The sequence below is a fragment of the Dromiciops gliroides genome, chromosome 4 (assembly GCF_019393635.1).
Source record: "Dromiciops gliroides isolate mDroGli1 chromosome 4, mDroGli1.pri, whole genome shotgun sequence".
NCBI classification, from domain to species: Eukaryota; Metazoa; Chordata; class Mammalia; order Microbiotheria; family Microbiotheriidae; genus Dromiciops; species Dromiciops gliroides.
This window is the reverse complement of record NC_057864.1, coordinates 481,737,366-481,752,336: the sequence shown is the minus strand read 5'-3', so window position 1 is coordinate 481,752,336 and position 14,971 is coordinate 481,737,366. Positions and strand designations below refer to the sequence as shown.

The 14,971-nt window shown below is 42.3% G+C and overlaps 1 protein-coding gene across 1 annotated transcript in view; it reads right to left on the bottom strand.

Annotated features, from left to right (window-relative positions):
• Positions 1-14,971, bottom strand: part of LOC122755957 (diacylglycerol kinase gamma-like) — a 93,786-nt gene that overhangs the window by 58,346 nt on the left and 20,469 nt on the right. The window lies entirely within an intron of this gene.

Sequence of the window (14,971 nt, the reverse complement as noted above, 5' to 3'; positions counted from 1 at the left end):
CATTGAGGAAATGCATAATTAGCAAGGAGGATATGGTTTGAGGAAGGGAAGCAGATGGAAGGTCTGAGCACGCCCCTGGGACCCACCGATTGTACAAAGACCTAGCAAAAGGCCCCTAGAATGTCGGGCAGATCTGAGGAGGATGATAGGGGACTGGACCTGTGGTAGCATTGGCCCAGGGAGCTCCCAGGGGTGTTGGGTGAAACTCCTTCTACCGATGCCTTCTCTGTAACTAACGGTCTTTAGAGAATTGCCCTGGCTTCTGAGAAGTTCACCAACTTGTCTGGGGTCACATGGTTAGTACAGGTCAGAGACAAGACTTAAATCCGGGTCCAACTGGCTTCAAGGACAGTTCTCCATTCATTATGCCAAGATACCTTTCCTAGAAGAACTAATAAGAACTATAATAAGAACTAATGGGGCAGCTAGGTGGTGCAGTGGATAGAGCACTGGCCCTGGAGTCAGGAGTACCTGAGTTCAAATCCAGCCTCAGACACTTAACACTTACTAGCTGTGTGACCCTGGGCAAGTCACTTAACCCCAATTGCCTCACTAAAAAAAAGAAAAATAATAATAAGAAGAAGAACTAATAAGAGGTGACATATACTTGGAGGCAGATGGTGCTGTGGACAAAATACTGGACTTAGAGTCAAGGCAAGTCACTTAACCTCTCCAAAGCTCAGTTTCCTCATCTGTAAAATGGAGAGAATAATAGCACCTACTTCCCAGGGTTGTTGTGAAGATCAAATGAAAGAATATTTGTAAAGTAGTTTGTAAACCGTAAAATGTTATATTGGGGCAGCTAGGTGGCACAGTGGATAGAGCGCCGGCCCTGAATTCAGGAGTACCTGAGTTCAAATCCGGCCTCAGACACTTAACACTTGCTAGCTGTGTGACCCTGGGCAAGTCACTTAACCCCAATTGCCTCACCCCCCCCCTCCAAAAAGTTATATCTATCTTTTCTGTCTCTGTGTCTCTGTTTCTCTGTGTCTCTGTCTCTCTCCCTCTCCCTCCCTCCTGGTTATTATTCTTATTTAATGTTACTTTAAAATTTGCAAAGCATTTTACAAATATTATCCATTTGATCCTTCTCAAAATACTGTTAAGTAAGCGCTATTATTATCCATTGTCCCCATTTCACAGATGAGGAAACTGAGCCTCACAGAGGTTAAGTGATGTGCCCAGTAAGTCTCTGAAGCAGTATTCAAACACTCGTATTCTTGGCTATGAGGAGAGGACACTATCCACAGACTAAGACATGAAAGGGTCCCAGTCTGCATCACTGGAAACAATGAGAAAACCTCTTGAGCAGATGGGAGTATATCATCACGTTCATTTTTATGGCAAATGCGTTACCTGTTGACAGAGAAATACTCAAATACCCAATGGATTTGTGATCTCATTGATTTAGAAGTTGCCTCCAATGATGCAAATTGCCATCCATCCATGCCTGCCCACTCTCGCCCATGTTCTCCCAGAACTTCATCACTGGGGGACCACCCAGAATGTTTGAAACCTTCCTGGCTTTCTCTTGGCAATAACAATGTTGTTCAGTTGTGTCTGAGTGTTTGTGAACCACCATTTGGTGGTTCCTTGGCAGAGATATTGGAGCAGTTGGCCATTTCCTTCTCCAGCTCATTTTACAGATGAGGAAACTGAGGCAAATGGAGTGAACTGACTTGCCCAGGGTCACACAGCTAGTAAGTATCTGAGGCCATATCTGAACTCAGGAAGATGAGTCTTCCTGACTCTAGACTGGCTCATTATCTAGTGTGCTTCTGAGCTGCCCCAGGCAATAATGATACTGGCATATATATGTAGCTATACATATAATAGCTATTGTATGCTATATAATACATATATCACATAATACTGAGGTTAGAATAAATGATATATAATGTTGGCATATATATCTATCATGTCATATAATAGAGACATTGTACATATTCCAATATTGTATATAAATACATATAATTTATTCTACACTCAGTGTCGTCATAAAAATATTTAAAACCACACATAAAAAATCATACATGAAATAATAAACATTTTTCAAAAACAAAAAGCACATATTAACTTTAAGAAGAACTGAAACGTCAAAGACATCCTGTTGCTTTTGTACCTCCTTCCAATTTTTTCTTCTGGGTACCGCCCCCCCTTCCAATTTTGGCGCTGTCTTTATTATTATTGGTTTTTACATAGCCATGGCATGTATGTTGTTGTTTGCAATCTGCTTTTTTCACTCTGTGTTATTTTACATAAATCTTTTTCTCTTTTTGTTAGCTAACACATTTGTCATTTCTTCCAAAATAATTTCATTTTATTCACATACGATCTAGCCATTCCCCAAACCTTAGAAACATGGGTTACTTCTCTTGTTGTTTTAATATGACAAGCAATACTGCTAGGAATATTTTTGTAAAGCTATGTCTTTCTTTAATTTTTTTCTCCCTATCAATAATATCCTGACCATGTAGGCCTGGCAATGAAAGGGTCTTACAGTTTTGAGTGTATATTTAAGATTGCTTTCCAAAAAAGATGGCATTAATCAATTCACAGCTCTACCCATAATACAATAGTATTCCTAGCTCAAAGTTTCACTAACACTGAATATTTTAACATCAAACATTCAGGGCAGTGAGGTGGCAAAGTGGATAGAGCACCAGCCTAGAGTCAGGAGGACCTGAGTTCAAATCTTACTTCAGACATGTACTAGAGAACATTTAACATGATAAATGATTGTTACCAATTTAATGGACATAATGAAAGGGCATTTCAGTTATTTTTGTTTGCATTTTTTCTGATCATTAGTTTGAACAGTTTTTTCAAAATCTTTAGTGACATATTTCTTTTTTTTTTTTTTTGGTGGGGCAATGCGGGTTAAGTGACTTGCCCAGGGTCACACAGCTAGTAAATGTCAAGTGTCTGAGGCCAGCTTTGAACTCAGGTCCTCCTGAATCCAAGGCCGGTGTTTTATCCACTGTGCTACCTAGCTGCCCTAGTAACACATTTCTTATTTGATTACTTATCCATTGAAGAATAGATCCCACACTTACAAAATTAATGCCAAATCATTAGAAATTTTTGGATGTCAGATTTTTATCAGAAATATTATAGGCAACACTTTCCCTCAGATCTACTTATTCTCTTTTAATTTTGGCTGCATTGCTTTTTGTTGTTGTGTGAGAACACTTTAGAGCATCAAAACCAGCATCAAACCCACTTTGTCAGAGGGGAGGCTGAGAACTTGTTTTCAGGATTTAGATCTAAGGAGCTGAAGAACCCCAGGCTAGGAGTCAAAAGACCAGCTTTACCGCCTCCTTTCTGCCCCGGTGGCTTTGGACAGGTCACTTAACAGCCTCGAGCCTCGGATTTCTCATTTGTCTAGTGGAGAAAGTGAAGCCTGTCCTCCTTACGTTACAGGGTTGTTGTAAGTCCAAAATGGGATGATGTGTGGGAAAGGGCTTCGGGACTTGGATTCAACAGTGGATTAGGGGTTAGGAAAGTGGAGTGGATTTACAGAAGGGTCCCATGCGACATAAACCGTAAGAGTCAGGGTTATCTTTCCCTAGTAATTCCTTTCTCCTCCTTAAGTCTTCTCTTTCTCTCCAGTTACCAAGTCCTGCTTGGAACCTGGGTATCATCCTGGACTTTCCCCTCTCTCACCTTCCGCTGCCAGACAGATGGGCTGTTCCTCAGTTGCCTTTGCCTCTGGGCTTAGGAGAATAACGGCCAGTTTTGCAGCTGCTGACTCACAGGTTAAAGTCGTGTAAGCCCAGAAGAAGGGACTTCCTGCCTCAGACACTTGCTAGCTGTGTGACCCTGGGCAAGTCACTTAACCCTGCTTGTCTCAGTTTCCCCATCTGTAAAAGGAGGGGGCTACATTTTATGGTCTTCCATTTTTAAGTCTATCACTCTTGGTCCTATGTATTTTCCTAGTGATAAATGCTTTATCACTAGTTGTTTAATTCAACATCGAGGGAATGAAATAGGGATGAAACCTTATAAACATCATATAAGGTCCTTTTAGAATTTCATTAAGTAAGATCAAGTCCTGTATAGATTTGCCTTACCCTGAATTCTGTCCTGCAATGAATAATAGCTATTAAACAAATATTTGTACTGAAAATTGATTGCTCTTGAGGTTCCAGTGAATCTATATAACTCAGGGAAATACAATGTTTGAAAAAATTTTAAGAGCTCATCAGATGAAATGGGTTTTTAGAAACCCTAACAGCTATCTTTCTTAAAATGTTATAAAGAAAATTACTCATTTACTGTATACAGAAATAATTTCAGTAGATTTTTCAGGACTCCTTATGAAGTATTATATGTTGGAACTTAAATGCTAAATTCAAAAACTGCAAAAGGAAAAATGAATTTCTTTGAAAACTAAAATTGGTTTATAGTTTTCCATCATGCTCAATTAATGCTGCTTTAAAAATATTTTCTACAAAATTACATTATGAGGTTGGTCTCTCAAACAAAGCACTAATAATTAAAATTTATTTAATGAAAAAAAAAAGTCTATCACTCTTGGTCCTATGTATTTTCCTTAGAGCGTTCCCAGTTACTTCTTGGTTCAACATTGTCCTCAAGGGGTTATTTCTAGAAGGGAAGTTAAGACACGTGTAGGTGAAACTGATTTCCTTTTAATTTTTTTTGTGTGTGTGTGTGTGTGAATTTTTCTAAGCTGTTGGAGGCCTTCATGACCCATGACACATTGGAAAGCAAGTTGTCAGCAAAACAAGCAGAAATTCCCCTTGAGCCAAAGTTTCGAAAGTCATGAATGTCCTGCCTAGAGCCATGCCAAGCAGAGAGGCTAAAAAGAGATGAAGCTGCTGAGTAGACAGAAGGAATCCCAGAACATCAGAAATGGATCTCAGGGGCAGCTAGGTGGCATAGTGGATAGAGCACCAGCCCTGGAGTCAGGAGGACCTGAGTTCAAATCTGGCCTCAGACACTTAACACTAGCTGTGTGACCCTGGGCAAGTCACTTAACCCCAATTGCCTCACACACAAAAAAATCAATGTTAGAAATGGATCTCAGTGACTGCCTGGCTCAATTCCTACATGGCTGGAGGGAATCCCCACTCTACTCCCCCCCCCCAATAGAGGTGATTCAGGCCCTTCTTGAAGACCTCCAAGGATGGGGATCTTGCCACCTCTCAGGACAGCCCCCTCCAGTCTGGGACAGCATGCATCCATTTTCCTGCCATCAAGCCCAAATTCACCTTTTCAATTTCTATCCATCACTCCTAAGTTCTGTCGTCTGGGGTCAGGCAAGCTTTCCCAATACCTAAAGACAGGGGGCGGCTAGGTGGCGCAGTAGATTAAGCACCGGCCCTGGATTCAGGAGTACCTGAGTTCAAATCCGGCCTCAGACACTTGACACTTACTAGCTGTGTGACCCTGGGCAAGTCACTTAACCCCCATTGCCCTGCAAAAACAAACAAACCAATACCTAAAGACAGTTGTCATATCTCCCTGAGTCATCTTTCCTCCAGGCTAAACAGGACTTTGCCAAGATTCCACATTAACATACAAAAAGGTATTAATTTCCAAAGAATTACATTTTTTGTTGAATCTAATATATTTTAGCTGGGAATGGAAGAACCCTGCTCCCATGATCCTCTGCCCCCTCCTACTAGACCTCCTTTTTGTGTCTTTGCCAATGTGCATGGTTAGATTTATAGGAAAGGGCATTGTTCCATCCCAGGAAATATCTCAAGGGCAGTTAGGTGGCATAGTGGATAGAGCTTGGAATTAGGAAGACTCACTTCAGGAGTTCCAATCTGGGCTCAGACACTTCTTAGCTGTGTGGCCCTGGACAAGTCACTTGACCCTGTTGGCCTACAGTTTCCCCATCTGTAAAATGAACTTGAGAAGGAAATGGCAAATGGTTCCAGTATCTTTGCCAAGAAAACCCCAAATGGGGTCACATAGAATCGGACACAATTGAAACAAGTCAACCACAACAAAGAGGAAATATTCCTGGTAAGCTTTGCCTGTCATTCTCAACTCCCAGTGATGGTTAGCTGGTTCCATGGGGCAGGCCAGCAGTCCAGTCCCTTCTGACCCTGGCCCTGGTAGACTTGGACCCTCAGGGTGGTCCCCAAACCTGCCCAGTTACTAGTGACTTTTTAAAGTAGAAATAACAATAACAATAATAGAACAAAGGAAGAATAGCCCATTCAGATTTCAAATTGCATCAAGTTATAATCATCAACACGATTTGATTCAGGTTAAAATAGAATGAAATCGACTAAACGAAGAAGACCCTGCTAGAGACCCTCTGATTGACTTAGGCCTTCTGATTGGCCTCCCTCACTCCAATTCATCCTCCACTTGCTGGATGGGATGGAGTCTCCCTGGGGGCAGGATTGGTTTCATTCTTGCCTTTGCAATCCCAGAGCCTGGCCCGGTGCCTGTTGACTGATGGATTGGGGACAGATTCCATTGCACTGGGTGGGTGTGGGGGGACCATCTTAGTGGGATAAGAAGTGATAGAGGAAACCTTGAGAACAAGAGGCTGGACCTCTCAGTCTCCAGCCCAGCAGACACCAAAGGTCCAGCTGACTCAGCTTGGCAGATGCCCAGCACATTCATCACGGCAAGCAGCTTAATTGATGTAAAGTACAAGCAAAGAAAGAAAAGAGGAAACAGGCGAATTCGCTCAGTTCCGGGGCTGGGGGAACTCCTCTGCCCGGCCCCAGAGAAGCCGAGTTCCCCCCAAGGGGATTGTGGTTCTCTCTCTTCCCATCTCTCTCCTTGAAGGGAAGCAGAGGATGAGACTGGGTCTCCTCAAGGCAGAGAGGGAGGCCACACCTCCTCACACCCCAGTGGAGGAGGCTTTAGGGAAAGACAGAGGAAGCTCTCGAGCCCACACACAAGGTCGCCTATTTGGACTTGGAGCCGGGAAGATCAGAGTCTGAATCCTGTTTCAGATTCTGGGCAGGTCAGATCTGTAAAACGGGGGCCTTGAAGATCCATTCCAGCCCTGAATCTATTATCTCATGATCCTATGATCACCTCTACACAGACCTGAGGGTTCAAGATGACTCTCAGAGTAGACACTCCTCTCATTTTGCTAGGGCTGAGAGATGGGGTAGTGGAGAGACCGTTCTTCCTTGTGTCTGGATGACACGAGTTCAAATCCAGCCTCAAACACTTCCTAGCTATATGACCCTGGGCAAGTCACTTAACCCTGTTTGCTTCAGTTTCCCCATCTGTATAATGAGCTGAAGAAGGAAATGGCAAACCACTCTAGCATCTTTTCCAAGAAAACCCCAAATGGGGTCACAAAGAGTTGGACATGACTGAACAACAGTCTCCCAGTGTAGATATTCCTCCATTATCATCGCCATCAAAAATATTTATTGAGGGCTTACTAGTAGATGCTATTATACGGTGGAGCTTCACCAATAGGGTCCTTGCTTTTAGAACTGGTGTGTTGGTTAAGTGTAGATGAAAAGGTTTTAGGAGCAGAAGATGAAATTATGCCTCTGATGCTTCCTGCCTATGTGACCTTAGGCAAGGTAGCTTCCCTGGGTCTCAGTTTCCTCATGTGTAAATGACAGGATTGGATTAGGTGGCCCCTGAGTTTCCTATTACTTGTAGATTACTTAGCCTCTTTGGGCCTCAGTTTCCTTATCTGTAAAACGAGACAATTGGACGAGACTTCTGAGGACCCCTTCTAGTTCTAGAACGGTGACTCTATGCTACTTCAGGTCTCTAGGCCTTAGTTTACCCATCTGTAAAATGGATAGGTTGGGCTAGATCCCTTCCAGGTCTAGCCTTCATACACTGATAACCTCTCCTCTGTCCATTTCGCCATTGGTCAGTGGGGAAGCCACTCTGCTCCTAAATTTGGCGTTTGTCCATTTCATTTCCAGGATGGGCAATCACTGGCTTACTCACCCCACAGTTACTGGGAGGTCTCCCATAGGCAGCCAACATTTTTTGGATGAAACCATGCCAAGAATATCTTAATGGTCTTTGGAATGCTTCCTCGTCTTCTCCCTCTGTCCTTTCTTTTCTCTTTCTCCTCCCACAATCGCTTTTCAATTGGGAATGACTAACCTTTTACACGTTAGTCAGACTTTATTTGTACTTGTATTCACCAAGGAGCGCTAACTCTAACCCACAAGTCCCACCCCTTTGGGGCAGAGGATCCATGACTTGTGTCCTACAGTGGTCTTTGGTGGAGAGAAGATAAAGACAATTGTGGTGCCAGCTAGGAAGTGGGCCAGTGTTCTCTGTGTGTGTACTTTCCTTTAGTTTGCTAGCCATCCTTCAAATAGCTACCAAAACAATCTATTCTTTGGATTTGTACACCTAACACATAATACCTAACACATACTGGGTACTTAATAAGTACTTGCTGATTGATTTCTAAGGAATAGGACTGACTGCATTACTCCCCTGCTCAAAAATATTCCGTAACTCCCTATTGCTTATAAAATCAGCCTAGCATTGAAGTCTTGAAGTCCTTCCACAATTTGGATCCAATCCCCTTTTCAGTCTTATTTCACATTATTCCCTTCAGTCTGTGTGTGTGTATGAAAAATATATGTGTTTGTAGGTTTTAATTTCACATTATAATATATATCACATTATATATATTTCACATTATTCCCTTTAGTCTGTGTGTATATATATACACACATATATAATAATGTGAAATATATTTATAAATGTGATATATAATAATGTAAAAATATATATAAAATAGATATACACACATATATGTACATGTGTATGCACACACATACATGTCTATATTCCAGCCAAATGTCCTCCTGCTAATCTCGAAGTGGCCTTCTAGTGCACTCCTGGTGACCACCCCCTTTTCCTATTAGTGTCTTGCAATTCCCCTTGTGAGCCCTACGGAGTAAGGACTCCCATTTCTGTGTCTGTGTGGAGTCTAGACATTCCAGGTGCTGATGTGAGAGAGCGCTAAGACTTTTCTTAGGATGACGGAGCTCTGACTTCCACAGTGAGCCAGGATGTAAGGGGATAACCGAGGCCAAGGTTTTAGTGACCCCCGTAGACAGGTGAGGGTGGAGTGATGTATGGAGATACATCAGGGAACTGACACGTGATTCAGTGAATCTGAGCTACTAGATCTGGAGAAGCTATGCACCAGCTGAAAGCCCATCCAAGACATTAACTGGAGTGGTATAGATCCAACAAAGTGTTCAGACAAATCGAGGTATCCTCCATGGTGCTCCATGACCCCCAGCGCTCATGGAAGATAGGAGGGTCCAGGAGCATCAAGGCAAGCCTGCACATATAGATGAACGTACCGAAAGTGCCTAATAAGTATAAGCAACCTGTTTGCCCACTCAGGGCTGCTCCCAGGTGCTGCTGAGGACAGTCATGGAATTTCAGAGTCACCTAGACACCCCACCTCTCCCCCCGTGCAGGAATCCCTCCCAGCTCTGTTGCCATCTGCAGGGGATACAGGGATCGTGCTCAGCTGCTCTTGTCCATCACTGAGGATGTTACCAGGCATGATCCACCCCTCCTCCCATGTTGGCCCTCAAGTTTCACTGTCCATTGGAATGGCGCAGAAGGCCACTGAGATGCCATGCTGTGGTCAGGGGAATCATTCCCAAGGGGGCTCAAAAACTGAACACCAGGCCACCAGGAAGGAGGCGTTAAAAATAGCTGTTTTGTTCTCTGAATATCACTCCTGTGACCACTGCGCTTGCCAATAGATCTGTCCTGGTTCAAAGTCTTTAAACTTCAAGGGGTTTGTGTGTCCAAGTCTCTCCTGACCTTTTTCCAAGCTTGGGGAGAGCTCAATTCTCAAAGGTTTAGAGAAAAGCTGGGCCAATGGATGACAAAGGAGAGGAAGCTGCAGGCTAGAGAGGAGGAGAAACTGAGGAAAAGAGAAGAGGGGAAGGAAGGCACAAGAAGGATATGGAGAACTGAGGAAGAAATAAAGGAAGGTTGGATAAAGACCAGGAGAGGAGGGAAAAAACCAAACACAACAAACTGCCTTGCTTTTCTTTTCCTTCCTTCCTTCCTTCCTTCCTTCCTTCCTTCCTTCCTTCCTTCCTTCCTTCCTTCCTTCCTTCTTTCTTTCTCCTTCCTTCCTTCCCTCCTTTCTTCTTTCTTTTTCTTCCTTCCTTTCTTCCCTGCTTCTTTCCTTTATCTCTCTTCCTTCCTTTTTTTTTTTTTGTTTTAGTGAGGCAATTGGGGTTAAGTGACTTGCCCAGGGTCACACAGCTAGTAAGTGTCAAGTGTCTGAGGCCAGATTTGAACTCAGGTACTCCTGAATCCAGGGCCGGTGCTTTAACCACTGCGCCACCTAGCTGCCCCTCTTCCTTCCTTTTTTTAAAAAAATATCTTTTTTTCTTTCTTTTTTAAAAAAAATTTTTGCAGGGCAATGAGGGTTAAGTGACTTGCCCAGGGTCACACAGCTAGTCAAGTGTCAAGTGTCTGAGGCTGGATTTGAACTTGGGTACTCCTGAATCCAAGGCCAGTCTTCTATCCACTGTGCCACCTAGCTGCCCCCTCTTCCTTCCTTTTTAAAAATCATTATTATTATTTTTACCTTTGGAATAAAAGCCAAAGTGATGAGAAACAACCAATGGAATGAGAGGTCATTTTCAACTTGAGCACTCTGCATATCCTGTTTATCTGTTGTGCTGGCATGGTTTGATCATCACTAATGAAAGTCTTGACTGGCCATGACAAAGTTTGCTACAAGGCTAAGGGGCATAATCAATGCATTTAGTCCAGCATTTTTTTTTCAGGATGCAAACCATCAAAGAAGCAAAGCTTTCTGGCAAACTTACTAACACTGGCTTCTCTGCCAGGACTTTCACATTTCGACCTTGAGGCTATTACTGAGCATAAAGCAAGGCACAATGCATGTCTCAACAAATTCAGACTTATTTAGCTTATTCCCTTAATCTTGTTAGAAAACGTTCCATCCCTTCTTACCTCACCAATTCTTTTTAATAGTGAGTGGGCACAAATAACCTAAATGCCCCAATGAATAGGGGGACCCCCAATTTTTTAAAGGCTTATGATGTGCCAAGTACTGTGCTAGAAATACAAAAACAAAGATGGTCTTTTCCCTTAAAGAGTTTACATTCAAATAAAAGTGAAGACATATGATGGGGAGTGGTGGCCAATGAGTTTCAGGCACCAGGTCTGGAGAAGTCAGAATCCAAAGCCCAGAAGTGATTTCTGGTCCCCCTTTGAATGATATTGACAACTCAGGGAAGTGTGATAGCATTGAAGAAAGTCAAATGTCCCAGTTTTCAGAAAAAAAGGATGGGGGGCAGCTAGGTGGCACAGTGTATAAAGCGCCAGCCTTGTATTCAGGAAGACCTGAGTTCAAATGTGGCCTCAGACACTTGACACTTACTAGCTGTGTGACCCTGGGCAAGTCACTTAACCCTCCTTGCCTTGTAAAAAAAAAAAAAAAGGATGGAACCTCTTACCTACAGAACACTGAATGCGACTCAAATTCCTGGTAGAATTTAAGAATGTATTATTATTATTATTATTATTAATTACCATCATCCTCCCCATCATCATTAGGGTGGCAACAGCTGTTTATATGGTTGGATTTGGAAATTGATAAGTTTCTACTAGTTCCCAATCAGTAATACATGTGTTGTGAGTTGTTTATCCAGAGGTAAATTTTTGCTACTCCATTAACTCTTTTTTTTCAATCTTAAAAGTATTTTGTTATTTTCCAGTTACATGTAAAGATAGTTTTCAACATTTTTTATGAGATTTTGAGTTTAAGGAGGTATCATTAAAGGGATGTTTTGTGAGTGTTTAGAAAGGAAGGGGGTGGCCACATAAAGCTAGGAGAGGCTCATCAAGGACAGCTCATATTGGACCAAACTTTCTTTCTTTTTGACCCTGTTACTAGACAGTTACTAAAGAGATCAAAGGAAATGCTAGAGATAGAGTTTGTTTGGGATTCAACAAATCAATGGATAAAATATTTCATGGATGATTGAGGTTCCATTTAAAGAAACACCTCCTAGCAGCTGCCCAGAAATGCAATGGTCTACCTCAAGAAGTAATGAGTGGGCAGGGCAGCTAGGTGGCACAGTGGATAAAGCACCGGCCCTGGATTCAGGAGTACCTGAGTTCAAATCCAGCCTCAGACACTCGACACTTACTAGCTGTGTGACCCTGGGCAAGTCACTTAACCCCCACTGCCCAGCAAAAAAAAAAAAAAGAAGTAATGAGTGGGGCAGCTAGGTGGTGCAGTGGATAGAGCCCTGGATTCAGGAGGACCTGAGTTCAAATCTGGCCTCAGACACTTGATACTTACTAGCTGTGTGACCCTTGGCAAGTCACTTAACTCCAATTGCCTCACCAAAACAAAACAAAACAAAAAAACAGATAATGAGTTCCCCATCACGGGAGGTCTTCAAGAAGAGGATGAATGACCACTTGAAGGGTATGTAATAGTGGGTATCCTTGTTCAGGCACAGGTTGGACCAGATGGCCTTCAAACTCTGGGAACCTATGAGATCATGTAGTGATGTACTATTGTGTTGTGTACAGTGGCAGTTAGGTGACTGAAGTATAGGGCTTGGAGTCAGGAAGACCAGGACACAGAGTACTCAACATGAAGTCAGAAAGACCTGAGTTCAGATCCTTCCTTAAATACTTAATAATTGGGCAATCCCAAGTAAGTGCTTAACTTCTGCCTACCTCAGTTTCCTTCTCTGGCAATAATAATAGTACCTACATCACAGGGTTGGTGTAAGTGTCAAAGAAGTTGGCGTATATGTAAAGTGTTTGGCAAACCTTAAGATGCCTTATAAACATAATTATTTTTGAAATTCCATGTGGTTTTGCATTTTACTAGTGTTGTGAATTAATCTAATACTTCTTCTCTTAACTCCTAAATTAATTGAAAGAAATTATTTCCAAATTTTTAAAACCATATGCAGATTCTTATCACCAGTTCTGCCATTTTATTTTAATTTTTTAAAAAACAGAGTACCATCAAAAGACAGTTTTGAAAAAGCAAAAAGCAGTGGGTGTAATCACACCTTGGGTTTGCATAGCCCCTTTCACTGTTTACAAAGCTCCTTCCTACCCATTAGGCAATGCCACCTTCCAACAACACTGTGAGCTAAGGAGCACAAAGCCTCCTTCTTTGGAAGAGGAGGGAACAGAGGGGTTAAACAACTCATCAAAGACCCCAAAGCTAGTGACTAATGGCAGAGCTGAGACTAGAAGTTAACACAATGCTGCCTCTTTGTCACTGACAGTCCCCAGGAAATAACAATCAGTGCATTCTCTATCCTACCGAATCATTTCCACAGACCATTCAAAGGAAAGACAATTTCTCAATCCATCTGCCACCCTCACAATCTCCAGCCTTTGCCTTCCAGACTTCTTAAACTACTCCTTCCAAAAACTCTCTTGATTCTGTCATCTCCAGAGTCTACAGCTTGGCAGATAAAGCTGCACTTTCTTTCTTGGGGGCCCTTTGGACTGCCAAGGGATTCTAAGGAGGCTCGGAACGAGAGTGAGCAAGATGAAGCGACTGAGAAAGATAATTGGGCAGCTAGTGTATGGAGGCATGGGAAGAAAGGTGGCTACCTGGAGCAGGGATTATGGAGGAAGAAGGGATTGATTAGAAGCAGGGCCTGCCCTAGACTGAGGAGGCACACACATTGTGTTCATTACATGACGCAGCAGAATGAGCACAGCCTTGAGTCAGAGAACCTGGCTTCAAATCTCACCCCTGCTCCCCTCTGAGACTTGATACCGCTGTGACCTTGGATAAAATCACAGTCTTCCTGGGCCTCAGTTTCCTCAGATGTAGAATGAAGGGGTTTGGACTAGATGACTTCTGAGGTACCTTCTAGCTCTGATCTATGATGCTACAAATTTCCAATAACCTCCAAAGACCTATATGGACTATGAAGCTTGTTTTAGGATCATTCGCCTTGATTGATTGTCTGGTCTTAAGAATCATCTTCTTTCTTATTTGCTCTGTTAAACTGTGAATTCCTTGAGGGAAATTATCATTTTTTCCCTTTCTCTGTATCCTTAGCATAGTGCCTGGCACATAGTATGCACTTAATAAATGTTTATGGATTGATTGATTAATAGATGCTTGTTGACTTGGTTTCTCTCCCTGGCTTAGCTTATAATACATAAATAAAAATGAACACCACCAATAATAAACAAAACTCTGTTGGGAAAAATGTAAACAGCTCTTTTATCTACTGGACCCCTTCTTCAATGATATAAAAATATCAGTTAGACTCAGTAAGTGTAAAATTGCCAAGGTCAGATAGAATTGGAAGACTTCAAGCTGGAGTCTTCAGGTCATATTTAATCAATGGATGAAGGCAATGCCACAAATAGTTTGGTCTCATTTAAGCAAGACACATAAAACCTAAAAATATCAAGAGAAAGTTGCAGTCAAATGAAATAAGAGACTTATTGGCATCCTGGAATCGAGGCTGAATTTTAGCAAAAGTGATTTAAAAAACCCGCAGCCTTACTACATGCTTTCAGAACTTTAAAATGGGGCTATAGGGGTGGCTAGGGGGAGCAGTGGACAAAGTACCGGCCCTGGATTCAGGAGTACCTGAGTTCAAATCCGGCCTCAGACACTTGACACTTACTAGCTGTGTGACCCTGAGCAAGTCACTTAACCCCCATTGCCCCGCAAAAAAAAAAAATGGGGCTATAAAAGATTTGTCACCTATCCTAACAAAACCCCACTTAATAGGAACAAGAGAGGATCCATCACTTTAAGGCAGCTATAGAAAGAACACTTACTTCATTGGCTAAAAAGAGGAAAGGATTTGAATGCACATTTTTGGAGCACGTGATAAACAGGTCAAAATCCTATAGAAACACATATGGAACAAGCAGATATCACTTTGACCAACAATGGTAAAGGTTGATAATGGGTATAAAATATTGGATTATTTGAAAGTAACCGAAAGTTATTTGC